The sequence below is a fragment of the Perca fluviatilis genome, chromosome 3 (genome assembly GCF_010015445.1).
Source record: "Perca fluviatilis chromosome 3, GENO_Pfluv_1.0, whole genome shotgun sequence".
NCBI lineage: Eukaryota > Metazoa > Chordata > Actinopteri > Perciformes > Percidae > Perca > Perca fluviatilis.
Window position 1 is genome coordinate 9,869,052 of NC_053114.1, and position 15,977 is coordinate 9,885,028.

Below are 15,977 nucleotides of genomic sequence, written 5' to 3' on the forward strand. Positions count from 1 at the left end.
AGCTGAACTCCGACACACCATCCATCCATCCATCTTCGTCCGCTTATCCGGTGTCGGGTCGCGGGGGGAGCAGCTCCAGCAGGGGACCCCAAACTTCCCTTTCCCGAGCAACATTAACCAGCTCCGACTGGGGGATCCCGAGGCGTTCCCAGGCCAGTTTGGAGATATAATCCCTCCACCTAGTCCTGGGTCTTCCCCGAGGCCTCCTCCTAGCTGGACGTGCCTGGAACACCTCCTTAGGGAGGCGCCCAGGGGCATCCTTACCAGATGCCCGAACCACCTCAACTGGCTCCTTTCAACGCAGCGGAGCACGGGGCCATCTCGAAGCTCCTCACGGATGACTGAGCTTCTCACCCTATCTCTAAGGGAGACGCCAGCCACCCTCCTGAGGAAACCCATTTCGGCCGCTTGTACCCTGGATCTCGTTCTTTCGGTCATGACCCAGCCTTCATGACCATAGGTGAGGGTAGGAACGAAAACTGACCGGTAGATCGAGAGCTTTGCCTTCTGGCTCAGCTGTCTTTTCGTCACAACGGTGCGATAGATGGAATGTAATACCGCACCCGCTGCGCCGATTCTCCGACCAATCTCCCGCTCCATTGTCCCCTCACTCGCGAACAAAACCCCAAGGTACTTGAACTCCTTCACTTGGGGTAAGGTCTCATTCCCTACCTGGAGAAGGCATTCCATCGGTTTCCTGCTGAGAACCATGGCCTCAGATTTAGAGGTGCTGATCCTCATCCCAACCGCTTCACATTCGGCTGCAAACCGATCCAGTGAGTGCTGAAGGTCACAGGCCGATGATGCCATCAGGACCACATCATCTGCAAAGAGCAGCGATGAGATCCCCAGCCCACCGAACTGCAACCCCTCCCCACCCCGACTACGCCTCGATATCCTGTCCATAAATATTACAAACAGGATTGGTGACAAAGCGCAGCCCTGGCGGAGGCCAACCCTCACCTGAAACGAGTCCGACTTACAGTTTTACCAAATTTGCAATTAGCCATCCATTTTCGTAAAACGGCCCATATTTGAGCTTTATATAGTTGATTTCTCGCATAAAAAAAGTCTCAGAAGTGAATTTGGTAAGGAAACATTGCAGTGTCTGGAATATGAGATTCTGTCGCGTTTCTAATGTGTGTGTATTGGGGATTCGCTCAACCAATCAGCACGCGACCTCTAATGCGTGTGTATGGCGATTCGCTCAACCAATCAGCGCGCGTCTCTACGTGTGTGTACGGGGCTAAAGCTCAACCAAGCAGCGCGCAGCTCATCTAAATATTCATGACCATACCATATTTGGAAGAAAAGCTCTTGTTACAAATAGGGCCAAAACACAGGGATGCATAAGGGCCAATAAAATATCAACCAGGCCATTTTCAGCCCAACTAATGTTACATACCCCATTAGGAGACCATAAGGAACAGTGTGAAATACCCTATATAATCATTCTATCACCCCTTTAAAAGATTCTGGGCTTTTGAGAAAACATTTCAGGCTGGAGCCCCAGAAGCATTAATGGTGAATTTGGACGTGATGTGTCGAAAGGTGCATGACACTAGTGCTGACAAAAAAAATTGTGTAATGGCTTATTCTACTGTCAGAGTACATGGAATATAAAAAACATTTTAATGTCATCATGTTTACTAAAAGCTTATAAAAACTATATGAAGGAGAATACATGAAACATGTTACAGAATCTAAAATATTTTATTGTGCAAAGTAGTAAAATAAATTTAAATAAAATAAATACATACCAACAACTTAAAACAAGATAAGAAAACAAAATAATTGTAAGATAACACTACCTTGGCCACAGGTAGATTGGTGGATTGTTGTCGGCCGAAGGCAGGCGACGAAGGCAGGGAGAAGCAAGGACGCCAGACGGGCCTGCTATTCCGGCTAAGGGAACTATCACACAGATCGCCAATGCCAAGCCTCCTACTCACCAATGTCAGATCGATCACACACAAAATGGATGAGCTACAACTACACACGGATCTGCTGCGTGTTGATTATCACCGGAAGCCTGGCTGAATACACTGACGGCCAGACGGCAGGGCGAGCTAGCTACCTGCAGGATGTCTGAGTTGAAAATGCATCTTGTTGTCACGTAAGGGCCCTGTTCATGTTGCGCAGACATTTGAATTGTATTTTGTGTCTGTTAAGAGGCACAAAGGCACTCTTTAGATAATCCCCCCACAACTGCCGTTTTAGCTAAGTTGGAGTAGTTGTAGCTGCAGCAGCTGTGTTACTAGCACCAATTCGGCACGTTTTTTTTTTCTTTTTTTTCTATTGACTGTACTAGCATATTTATAGCGATCAAGATTAACGTAAAAAAAAGGCACGTGGAGGCGTTCAAAGCCTGGAGTGAACTCATACAAATAACCCGTTGACGTTTAACTGGAAACGCCAAGCATGTAGATACTGTGCCCGTTGAAACTGAAGTCAGTCAAGACAAAACAGCAGCGTGGCGGGGGCAGTCGTGTCCAAATTTGTAAAATGAGTAGTAATGTTTAGTGTAGACTTATCGTAGTAATGAGAGTGATGCGTATCCATAGAATTCAATATAAAACACAATTGACAGTGGATGGAAGCTGTGTCACAAATTAATCTGACCAAATTGTTAAAGCTATCTCCACAAACGTTACATGTGAACACCTCAGAAAGTATGTTTCACTCATTTTCTGTATGAAAGCATAAACAGTTCTCAAATCGACTTGAAGTCAGATTAATAACGGAATGATATGGTACAAATATAACACTGATAACGGAAAGGTTTTGGAAAAAAACACTGAAGTTTCCAGTAGCCAATTGTGAACAGGCATCGGCACAGCCACCTACATTGTCAGTCTTCGTTCTTAGTACAACTGGATTAAGTGTATTGAGACCTGTTGATATTTTAATACAGCCTGTAAGTAAAACATAAACTACGTATGAGGTGTTTACACCCAGCTGAATGCAGCGTGGAGACAGCTGTCAGCTGTGGCAAAATGTGATCTGCTCAGATTATACTGTTACATCTATAGGCTTTTAAAACAGTAATGTAATTATATTTCTGTAGACTTTATACTATAGCTATGTTATGTTAAAAGCTACGCTCATCACAATTCTATACTATATTATGCCTACTTATTTATCCAGATAAGATGGGTGGCAGGAGTTGGATAATGGCGCCCAGGTGTAGACAACAAAAATTATCATTAGGCTATATCTTTAACATGTCACAAGTTAGTGGGTTTGTGAGGAGTTGGTAAGAGATAGTGAGATATATTATACAGTGAAAGTAAGTGATTAATGATTGATTGTGACAGATTTCTTATTATTATTTATCTGCATCTTATTTCATCTGTAGCATATATACCTGTCTGTATTCATAGTGTACATATTACTATATTACTTATACATTTTATATAGTTTTTCTGTTCTACTTTTATTTAATGTGTAGTTGTGCCTATTCTGTTGTGTTTGAACTTTTGAGCAGCTGTAACAACAAACAAGCTGGATCAATCAAGTTTATCTTATGTTATTGAATGTCTGGATATCTGCAATATAATTATTAGGAAACACTACAATTCAGATATCTACAATCCAATTGTTAATAGAATCTTAATTTCAGTATCCAAAATGAAAAAAACATTCCAGATATAGTGTAATTTAAAAATGTCACTGTGCCTAGTCAAAATATCCACAAATGTAGTATGGATATGTTTTTCATTTTGGTAACTTTACTTGAACACATGAACCCTAACCCTAACTTGTCATGACAAAAACCGAATGATACTTACTAATAGAAGTGTTATGTCATAAACGTTTATGACCCATTCATGACAGTGTCATGTCACTCTTATGTAGATACTTTCAAGTCAAGTGTAACCTTCATTTTTTTTATATCTGACATTACAATAATGACTAGTAACAATTGGATTGTGTTGCACATTCACTTGGCCCATAAAGCTGATTCTGAATCAATACTGCTCATTGTCTTTCATTCAGTCACAGTAATGAGTAGGTGTAATGTACCGTGTAACAAATCACAGAGCTTGCTGCATATTTGATCTTAAATTTTGGCAGAGTAAATTTGGCCCACGTTTACAGGTGGCGTACTGTTAAGTATGCTAGTTGATTTCAGTGGGTTTATATGTCGCAAGCTAGAAACGTCTTGTTGAAATATATTGTGAATCTCTATTATATAGTATAGCATTATATTGTATGGCTACAATATATAATACCCCAGTTTGCTTATATTTTAGATACATACAGTGTTGTTTTGACAGTGAATTATTTACTAAATGTCACAAGTCGATCTGGGTGTTTCTGTGGCTTGCAGTGAATGACACACTCGCCAGCCAATGTATGATATTTCGTAACGACAACGGCTAATGTTTGCATGCATGTCTGTCGGGACCAGAATGAATGCTCAGCAACGCGTTTCTATGGTCAAGTTTTAACAAGACACTGACAAATGAATGTGAAATGGAGGCGAAGCGATCAGCATGTTTATTTCCTGGTCAGTCGTCAATGGGTCCTCAAAGGCCACACGTACACCACATCTGCCTCTATCACCAGATGTTTCAAACAGCAGTTAATCCAGAACACCGGCAACAACAGTGGCTAAATTATGTTGGATTAAAAAAAATTGTTTAACTCTGAACAGCAGACAACTCCTTTCTTGAGCACATGTTTTTCTGCTGTTTCTCCGGTCTTTCTTCATCCTCTATCTTTATTCTTTGTTCTTGAATGTACAGTAGCGACCGGAGCCTCTCCCTTTAACAGACTTAACAGAGTGTTTTGCCACCTGGCTAGCTAGCAGCTACAATGTTACGGGAAAAGTTGTAAATGTACAATTATTAGTGTTACAAATTGTTGTGTGCCATGGTGTTTTACACTGTTAAAGAGAGTTAGTTGTGGGTGATTCATTGTTGTGTTATGAAGTTACTACCATGAGAAGAGTAGGCCACACTGTCCAGTTCTCAATTCAATCGCAGCTTACATCACCCATTTCGCTCTCCGCAGCAATGCAAAATTCATATAATTCTGGAAATGAATAGTGGTATATGGTTTAAACTGGTATACCGCCCAGCACTACATGACACACAACTGAAAAGCAGACATAACTCTCACATTATAGTGCAGTAATAATAGAATACCTTTATTGTCATTTAACATTATACAATTTGCTCCCACATCAACACAACATATATGCACACCTGTCATGCAGAAAAACTAGGCTAATAATAAAAAAGAAAGATAAAATAAGTAATAAAAGTGTAAATTTTGTACATTGTGCTGAATGCTATTTGCACCTTATAAATACATTCTTGCACGCAAAAGCTTTTGCACATTTCCTCATTTCCAGTATGGAAAATATGAATCCAGTTTTAGTCCTGTGGTGTGATGATGTTGAGAGGGTGGTTGTGGTGGACTGAACAAAATATCACAGTGAAAATGTGGAATAATCATGGACTTACCTCATGGACTCATGGCAGTGCGCTACTCACCCGGACAGTTATGAGAGCCAATCAATGCGTGCGTGTGTGCGTGCGCGGGTAAAAAACATTTTAGTGTCGGATTTTTAGTCAACGATATTGCATGTTGATATCACCACAGTCAGCGTTTTAATGAGGGTGGTGTTGTCTCGTCTCATATTATCATTAACTAATTTAACACTTCAGCATTGCACAACCCTGTCGAGAAGTGGTGAATGTTCAGCTCATAGCAACTTAATACGCTATTGTGTCTGGTTTTTGTTTGATATTGTTGGCAAATGGCTTTTCATTGAGTTTACTCTTAGCGAAAGAGTTACGCAGCGCCTTTTTCCAACCTCATTCAGCACAACAGTTGTGATGTTCCTGTCAACTATCCGCTCGTGCTCCAGGAACATGAAGAAAAGTTTGCTTGTTATATCCAGCAATCATGTTACGTTGCAGCAAAAAGTGAACTGCTGTCGCAGCCTGTAAACCCCCCCCACCCCCGCTGCTGCCCAGAGCGTGTCAACAGTCTGCTGAGTGCTGCACCATAAGCTTATTGTTCAGCCGTTTATTTTTATTTTTAATATCAATATCCAATGCTGTCCAAATTGCTCCAAAATCCACACCCCAAGTTCATTGGTACCCAGGAAACCAAGTGTGAAGGAGATGGGCTGAACGGTTCATGAGATATTTCAAAGACAGACGCAGAGACATGCATACATACACACAGAGGCGTCCCGCTTTATTAGATAAATGTTAGTTTATTTGTACATATAGAAATAAGAAAGAGTAGAGTAACAAAATACATGTGCAGATGTTGGGATTGCTACATCTATCACAACTGCCTTCTTCTTCTGCTGTTTGTTGACCACCACGATGTCCAGTTTGTTAACAATCAGCATTTTATCAGTCTGGAAAGTCTTTGCTCTGCCTCCCACTTTGACCCTGGGACTTCCAGCCAATACTGTACAGTAGGGCTGCACTATTAATCTAATCGCAATTGTGATGTCACTCTGTGCGATTACATAACCGTAAATGTGTGATTTGAGTTAACAAAAAGGTGTGCTGTGTGCGTGAGACTCAGTGTGCTTTCCAGTCTCCACGTTGTAACACACCTTCACTTTATTGACAGTGTTAACAACAGATGAAGCCACTGTGTCTTAAAGGGTAACTACAGTTTTTTTCTACTTGGACCCTGTTTTCCTATGTTTTTGTGTGAAGTGATTGACAACAATCTTTAAAATTGGTCCAGTATGGAGAAGTCACGTGACGAGCAACCACAGTGGCCGCAGAAAACGAAAGCTCCTTACCCACATTACTCTGCATTTCATTGAAAAACCAGGTCTATTCCTTTTTCTTCAACGCCAAATCGGTTTATCTGTTATCACAGTGACTCAGTGAAAGGCCTGCAAGCACAACAAAGCAGGTGTCGTTGTCGTCTAAACTATCTACTCGGATAGAGAAATCTGCTAACATGGTGGCAGCTAACAGAGCGGTGGCTAACCTAGCAACTGATGCTAGCGCAGTCCTCAACATGGAGGACTTGATCGCTCAGGTCTTGGAAAAGCAACAAAGTGTGCTTGAATCAGTGGTCTACAATGCAGTGAAGAGAGCGCTAACGGAAATTAAAGCCTCGCCACAACACATCGGGGCAGAGCCTGAGATGCAGGAAATAACGGTACGTGATCCGATGCAACCTGACTGCGGCACATTCACGATCCAGCGGCATCGGGAGCTTGAAGGGGCACAACACGAGCTACATGCTAAAGGCATCTCAGACTCGCTCATCTACCCGGCCACCCTAAGAATGACCCACGGAGGGATAGAGTTCACCTTCACTACAGCCACAGATGCGGGCATTTTCTGTCGGGAGTTGGATATGGAAGACGACGTGACATCCACACAGGCCGCTATGCACCGGGGCTTGTTGCCGACGACGGAGCCAGAGGACGGCGGGGGGACTTCGCGTCTGGTGCTGGAGGCGGGGCCGAGGCTGTGGACTAGCGGTATCTGGGCTACGGTGCCAAGTTTGACTTGAGGACACTGTATGTAAGTTTTGGGGCCAAGCTTTAAAGGAACATTTAACCAGACTGTAAGAACATGATGAATGCTGGATGTTTAGTTTATAGTCTGTTAACATTTAGCCAGACTGAAAGAACATGATGGATGCTGACTGTTCAGCTTACAGTCTGTATGTTACTCCAACTAGATTGGTGTGTTTTTCACATAGCTTATTTCAGAATTTGATAGCTGGTTGAGACCTAGTTCTAGAGTTTTTGTAACACCGTTCATGTTTAGCATAAGAAGTTCATCAGACCTGTTTCAACTTGTGACTTTAAACAGGAGGGGTAATTGTGGGCTGGAGTTTATGCATGCTGCGTTTGATGTGGCCACGTATCTTACAGATAGGGGATGGGGTCTGCGGTCTCAGAGGGTTAGGGGATTTATTTTTTATGTTTTTACCACACCTTGCTCAGATCCAACAGTTCACCCTTTGCTACATATTTATCAGCAAATTCCGGTAGGGTACACAAGACAGGTATGCGTGTATATTTTGAAGATGGCTGAACTTTCAATCCTTTCAGTTAACATCAGGGGGCTAAACTGGCCGATCGAACAAGCTAAATTCCTGGACTACTTAAGAAGAAAGAATATAAATGTAGCGCTCATACAAGAGTCACATTTACAACTTCCGGGTTAATATGCATCAAAGATTTATATACTAAAGGCATATTGAACAGTTTCGAGAACCTCTGCAGACTGTTCGACCTCCCACAAAGCCATTTTTTTTAAGATACTTTCAGATTCGTAATTTTGTTAAGAACAAGTTTCCACCCTTCCCTGATTTTCCCCCTACCTCGCCCTTAGACAGTCTTACTCTTAACTTTAATGATAGGGGATTGATTTCCAGATTGTATTCCCAGCTCATGTCTTTGAAAGGGTACGACCTGGATAAAATTAAATCCAAATGGGAAGATGAACTGGGCATAAAGTTGTCTGAGGCTTTTAGGAGGGAGGCGCTCAAAAGGGTCCACTCATCATCATCCTCTGTTAGGTTAGGGCTCATACAATTTAAAGTGCTTCACAGGGTTCACTTGAGCAAGGAATGGTTAGCGAGAATATATCCCGGGTTAGATGCAACCTGTGATAGATGCTCTTTCTCCCCAGCCAGTCTAACGCACACATTTTGGTCTTGCTCCTCTCTAAATAATTACTGGGAATTGGTTTTTAAAACTATCAGTGAGGTCCTTGGGGTGGCACTGCGTCCTTGTTCTTCAATAGCTATTTTTGGATCTCCCAGTGACACTATAACAATTACCTTAAAGGGGTGATAGAATGATTATATAGGGTATTTCACACTGTTCCTTATGGTCTCTTAATGGGGTATGTAACATTGGTTGGGCTGAAAATGGCCTGGTTGATATTTTACTGGCCCTTATGCATCCCTGTGTTTTGGCCCTATTTGTAACAAGAGCTTTTCTTCCAAATATGGTATGGTCATGAATATTTAGATGAGCTGCGCGCTGATTGGTTGAGCGACTTGCCATACGCAGACATTAGAGACGCGCGCTGATTGGTTGAGCGAATTCCCAATACACATACATTAGAGAAGCGACAGAATCTCATATTCCAGACACTGCAATGTTTCATTACCAAATTCACTTCTGAGACTTTTTTAAGCGAGAATCAACTATATAAAGCTGAAATATGGGCCGTGGTTTACAAAAATTGATGGCTAATTGCAAATTTGGTAAGACATGTCGGACTTTAGGAGCTCCACACAGTCTGACGAGAAAGCGGCAGCCTGCTGGGCTCCATACCCAGCGCAAAGTCACCCTTTGTGGATACTGCACTACGGGCCCGCGGCCAGCTGCCGGCATAACTAATATATTTACGGTTTGAATGCGTCCCACTTATATAACATCATTCCCCAATGTCTTATAAAGCTAACCGTTGTGCATTTGATTTTAAGGCATTTTTATGAACGCGGTCTCTGTAGGACGAGCAGCTGCTTGCTATATGTCCCATTCATTACAATGGGGAAATACCGCAGCTAGCTAGCTACACTTTCGTCATAAGTAAATTATATTTACAGTTTGAATTTCGCACGCCACTTTATATAACATCATTCCCCAATGTATTATAAAGCTAGCGCTGTGTCCGATTTGATTTTAAGGCATTTTTATGAACGCATAAGCGTCTTTGTAAGTGGAGCAGCTGCTTGCTATATGGCCTATTCATTACAATGGGGAAATATCGCAGCTTGCTCACTTTCCGCATAACTAAAGTATATTTACAGTTTGAATTTCGCCACGGCATGAATATTATAGGTTCCTCAAGGTCTTACAAAGCTTAGCTAACACTTGTCCGATTCGGATTTCAATTGAATGTATTTTTGTGAATGTCAGAGTTAGGAGGAGGCTAGCTAGCTCTCATTGATGGACTCCATCTCACCGTGGCTCTATCAATGAGACTCGCCGGGACAAGAGGCGTTTATTTCCCGATTGTTTGTTTAAATAACTCAACACACATACCCATTATAAGATTAACTGGAACCTGCGGGCTGCGGTAAAAGATTGCGGGCGTAACAAGCTCGCTGACACTGCGGTCAGGGCAGCAACCCAGGCAGCACCAACACCGGCACTAAACTCCGACACACAGTCGGAGAAAATTTGCAAATAGCCATCCATTTTCGTAAAGCGGCCAATATTTGAGCTTTATATGGTTGATTTCTCGCATAAAAAAGTTTCAGAATTGAATTTTGTAATGGAATAACAGAGATCTGCGTGACCTAGCTAGATTCAGAAAACTACCTGATCTCAGGTCAGTTGTGTAGCCTATGTAAATGTTGGGGCGTGACTGTTCTCTTAATACACCCAAGGGCTGACAAAGGTTCCGGTTTTTGGGAGGTTGACGTCAACTTCCAGCTTTGTTGGGATTCGCCCGTTTTCAGCGGCAGTTTCAAAATATGAGATTTTCATAGTAAAGGGGTGTCAATGGGATTTTGAGCTTCTATGTATGTCCTATTTACCCACCGAACTGTCGTTATTCAACTATGACAGGGTAAAATCGGTTTTGCATTCTATCACCCCTTTAAACTGCAACCCAGAGGGACATCATTGCTTATACTTCCTTATTGGCCCGCAGAAGAATTTTGTTAAGTTGGAAATCCCCTACCCCACCATCTGCAACAGTTTGGCTAGAAGATGTGATGTTCTTTTTAAAATTAGAAAAGATAAAATTTTCATTTAAGGGATCTGTGGACAGATTTTATTTGAAATGGGAACCTAATTTTGTCATATTTAAAAAATTTGAAAGAATTACCCAGTTAACCTATTTTCCATGTATCTCTCTCTTTATACCTTTCTGTGACACTATTTGTTGTTTTGACCCTAGTGTAGTTTGTCTCACAGAATGGAAAAAATATTATTATTATTTTTGTATGCATTTATACTGTAATAATGATACTTTTGTCACCAGTACTTTTGTTTTGATTGGTATGCATGGGTACATGCCTTGAAATGGTGTAGTGACTTAATGGTTATATTCTGTCTTTGTAACCAGATGCATTTTTATTCTGTTGTATTTAAGCTGCCCAGGGAAAGGTTGTTTTGGGGGTTCATTATAGTTAAAAACAGGAGGAAAAAAATTAAACTTTCATGGTTTCATTGTATAATGCTTTACTCCTCTCAATAAAAAAAAAACAACAAAAAAAAAGTCACATTTACGTAAAAGAGATCGCCTACAAAATAAATACTAAGAGATTGCTGCTTCATCTAGTGACGACACCAAGGGGGGCGCTGTTGAGCAATGGAGGAGTGAGACGTGTTTTACATAGCTCCAGTAACTTTTTCTTTTATTAATACACTAAACACCTGTATATCCGCCTAAAAGTGCTTTGGAGTGACATAAGAAGACAGAAGCAAGTGGGAAATTAAACCTAAAAAGAGAGAACGATGTCAAAAAAGGCAAAACCCAAAAAGAATGACCAGCAAGAAGCAGGCCTCGATCAACCCTCAGACTCAACTGTGGTGGTGGAGCCCAACAACCTGAGTGAGGAGGCAGACCCACCAAACCGGACTGGCCGCTATTGCTGCGCTGCGAAATTAAATTACCCAGATTAAAGATGACATATGCGCCACTATCAACAGCTATTAGGACTGTCTAGTCCATCTCAGCATCAACAGCACATAGGCTATATGCATAACATAGTGCTATCCAGAACATGTGATGCTTGGAAAATGAAGAGGATAGTTTTAAAAGGTAATATGGGTGTGTGAAAACAAACGAGGCAATATTTATCTCCTTTTCATCCCTCTAACTGACCTTACTGGTAACGATGGTCCAAGTGCATGTGTTGATAAAAGGTTTAGCAAACTTAAAAGACGGGAGTAGGTGTGCAACTCCAAAGTAAATAGCCAATAAAACAGCTTTCTCCTTTGAGAGCTAGGGAAAACTATCTGGACTACCTAGTCCATCTATCCATCAACCGCACATATACATAACTGTGTGCTTTCCAGAACATGCAATGCTTGACAAAGCAACATGATAATCACTGCAATTTTTTATTTCACAGGCTCTTGGACATGAGCTTGTTCCGGAGTCCATTAACTCTTGAAGAGCAAAGGTCTCCACCAATGTTCATTATCACCTTTTGTATTACCTCGAACATGTACTTGAGCCCTTTTGGGTAATGGTTGTTGAACACGTAGAGCAGACCCATCAGCAGGGCGAATGTGTTGGGAACATCCTTCAGGTCCCAAAGAACGATTAGCTCCTCCAGAATCAGTGCATTATCAATCATCTCCTTGGGGACAGGGCGTTGAGGATCCTCCTCTGTGACCACCAAGATTCCGACATTCATTCCTTTCACTGCCTCACTCTCTTCGTTTGGCTAATGACACAACAAAGTAATAAGAATAGATTACAAATCAGCATTAATTCCTCAACACATGAAAATTCAAGATGCATAGCAAACTTGGGTATAAAAATGTCTGATGCAAACTAATGTAAACCTATGTAAACAGAAGAAATTCAAATACATTACAATTTCAAATTAATTGAGCAAGGAATCCCGTCACTGCAACTTTGAATAATTCACTTGTCCTCCATTTAAGCAGATGTCTTTCCACATGTCTGGATTCTTATAACAAGACATATTTTCTAGATATCCTATAACTATCCTATAACCACTATCAAAAAGATCGAGATTAGCAAGTGATATGGATTCCAGAGGGGCATTGATTCCTCACATACCTTACAAATCTTGAAGAATTGGGAGGGATCCTCTTTCAGGAAATGGGCCAGGCCAAGGAGAACAACTCTCTTCTGTTGATTTGAGTTCTGGACAACAGAAGAGCGATACAGACCAGAAAGCACATCAGTGCTGCAGAAGTAAAAACAAAATGTACACAACATCTACACTACCTTTTTTTTTTTTTTAAAGTTTGAGATCACTTTTCTTGTTTTAAAAGAAAACATACATGAGATTAGTCATATAGCAAATATTGCTATGAACAAGACATGAAGACATTGTCAGAGTCAGAGAAATAATGATTTTAATGTAAATTATGACTTTGTACTTCAAATTTTGCCTTCATCAAAATGGGCACTTTTTGCAGCAATCACAGACTAGAATACCTTAGGCATTCTAGTGGTCACTTTTTCTGGATAATCTGATGGTCCGCAAGACCCTCAAACTGCCTCTATTGTGCTAAGGCTGTAACTTGCAAAAGGTGGCTGTTTTGATGAAGTCAACATTTGAAGTACAAAGTCATACTTAAGATAAAAATGATTATTTCTTACTCTGACAATGTCATCATGTTATTTATGTATTTTTTTTGTAGTTTAATGGGCATATTCTCCCTTCATTCTGATAGGCACCTGCACTTACTAATCTGAAATAGATGCTCAAAAGCAGACCTGCCAACATGTACGCATTTTTCGTACTCGGCACGCATTTTGACCCTTAAGTACGCTTGTACGATTCGCTGCTCTCTAGGTACGCATTTTGTTGCATCTTGCATTTCTCCGGTTTCAGTTTCTATGCAATCTACATCTATGACGTTGATTCTGCCGCTGAGCAGTGGAGTAAAAAGCTTTCGGCCAATCAAAGCACTGCATTTTAACCCTCCGCCCACTTGCCCCTCCTAGCCAAATGCTTTGCACGTTTAATTCAATTCAGTACCTCAGCAAGCCAGGCTGTCCGGATAACTGTAGGCTTGCATGCCATGGCTGAACCGCCTGAAAAAAGGTTTGGAACGATTTCTTATGATGATGATGAAGATGAGACTTTGTTGACCCCGTGGTGAAATTCACATGCTACCTGCCAAGAATACTTCCGCTTTTATTTTGGTGAAAGTAACTCAAAAGTAACGCAAAAGTAGTCATTATAATTCAGAAACAGTAATATTGTAATATAACTAATTACTCTCAAATGACAGTAACTAGTAATCAATAATGTATTACATTTTGGAATTAACTTCCCCAACACTGGTGTCAATAGGCTAGCCTATCACACCTGCCATCCTTCCCATTAGTTGGGGGCAGTTAGAAAAGTGGTGGAATGGCTAGAAAAAGAAAAGGTTTTAGAAAGGCCAGGTGCTGATTAACGTAAGATAAAGGTAACAGTTAGGCTATTTATGTGATGTGATGGCAACTGACATAATGCAATGTCACCCATGTAAAATTTTATTTACGTATCTGAAAATATCTGACCCATGTTATTTATTAGCCTATAACTGTGTATCTGTCAGGCTTCAATCTGTGTTTTTTTAGTAGTTGCTTTAGGCCTATTTAAAGTTCCTTTATGAGTAAATCTTAGACTACTTAATTTCCCTTCAGTAATCAGAAGAAGACTGTGTTAACCTGGTCTGACTCTCATCTTTAACACAGAAGTACTTAGGCATATTTATTAGCTCTCTCTGCCTCCTGTTGGTTAGACTAACAAATAATATATGGGCACAAAATATTGGACAGGATACAAGAAAACATTTGTATAGTAGTTTCACTACACATACAGCCATTCATCCACTCCTCTACACAGTATTATATATATATATATATATATATATATATATATATATATATTTATATATATTATATATATATATATATATTATATATATTATATATATATTATATATATATATATATATTATATATATATTATATATATATATATATATTATATATATATTTATATATATATATATATATATATATATATATATATATTATATATATATATATATATATAAAATAATATTTTCAGGTGGAAGAAGTTTCCAAGGGCTACGCCTCCTGTACAACAGTTTGTTTCCAATTCAATGTTAGGAGTGATAGCAGTAATTGTATAACATTTATGATCTACTTGTATATGGTTATGGAGTAACTAATAAGTCTTGATTGGTGAAATTATATTATGTAGTATGGTGTTGGGTATCTCATAGGTGCACACGGGGGTTGTACTCATAACATTTCTTCAAGGTTGACAGGTCTGCAAAAGGTGTTATCGAATATGACTGTCAAGTGAAAAGACTTGGCCTAAAAGGACAGTCAACAGGCTTTCAGCAAGGAAACTATTACTTACATCATCTAGAGATTCAACAAAAGGCTGAAGTTCCTTGACTTTCTCCAGTCTCTGTCTGTACAGACGCAGGAACCTGGGGACGAACTTATCTAGGTGGTCAAAAAATAGCTGCTTCAGGTTCATGGAGATAATCCGCCTGAATTCTGCTTCAATCTGCATAAAAATCAAGGACAAACTATTAATATTATTAATATAAAAACAGAATCTAATCAAAGAGAGAATGTAATACAAATCACTTTAATAATACATAAAGTAGAAATAACACTAACCTGTTGCTCTGTGAACAAGACTGACCACCTGGCTTTAAGATCCTTGATGAGGTTGATGGCAAGCTAGCAATATCCAGTGTGTCCAGTGTGGAATCAGAGACCTGGTCATCATTCGAGGGCTCTTGTTCATTTGAGGGCTCTGGGACATGCTTCTGGAAAATCCTCAAAGTAGCTCTCTCCTCTGGCAGGTCGGACATGTTGGTCAAATTGCCTAACTCATTTCCGAAATTTGGGTCTTCAAACTGCACAATCAGCATTGCATCCAAACTTAGTTCTCTCTCCAGTATGTTGATGAATGCATCAAGTGTTTCCGGAACACTTTCAATTTGATGTCTTTTAATGTCATGTGGTGCAAGGATTACATGAAACAGCATAGTTCCTAGAGTCGTGACACAGAGAGACAAAACAAATAGGTTTCAAGATAAAACTAAGCGTGCATGTAGGATGTTCAATATGCATCAACAGGCAAAACTATGACTGATATCGGCAGTAATCTCCCAAGAGCAAATTGTTACAAAGTTAATCAGCGTAACAGCTAGAAGAACCAAAGAATAAACAATAAATTGGTAGACAGACAACACATTGTGTGTGAATCCTGACAGGATCACAGCTCTGAATAGTTATCAATAAAGGAGACTTAAC

At 40.3% G+C, this 15,977-nt stretch overlaps 1 protein-coding gene across 3 annotated transcripts in view; it reads left to right on the forward strand.

Annotated features, from left to right (window-relative positions):
• Window positions 1-15,977, forward strand: part of lrrk1 (leucine-rich repeat kinase 1) — a 235,488-nt gene that overhangs the window by 7,900 nt on the left and 211,611 nt on the right. The window contains exon 1 of one of the 3 annotated variants that reach the window (XM_039794700.1): window positions 6,741-7,523. The exons of the other annotated variants lie outside the window; for them this stretch is intronic. The gene's annotated coding sequence lies outside the window, so the exon portion shown is untranslated. Of the gene's footprint in view, window positions 1-6,740; window positions 7,524-15,977 lie in introns of those variants that run through there. 3 annotated transcript variants of the gene reach the window in all.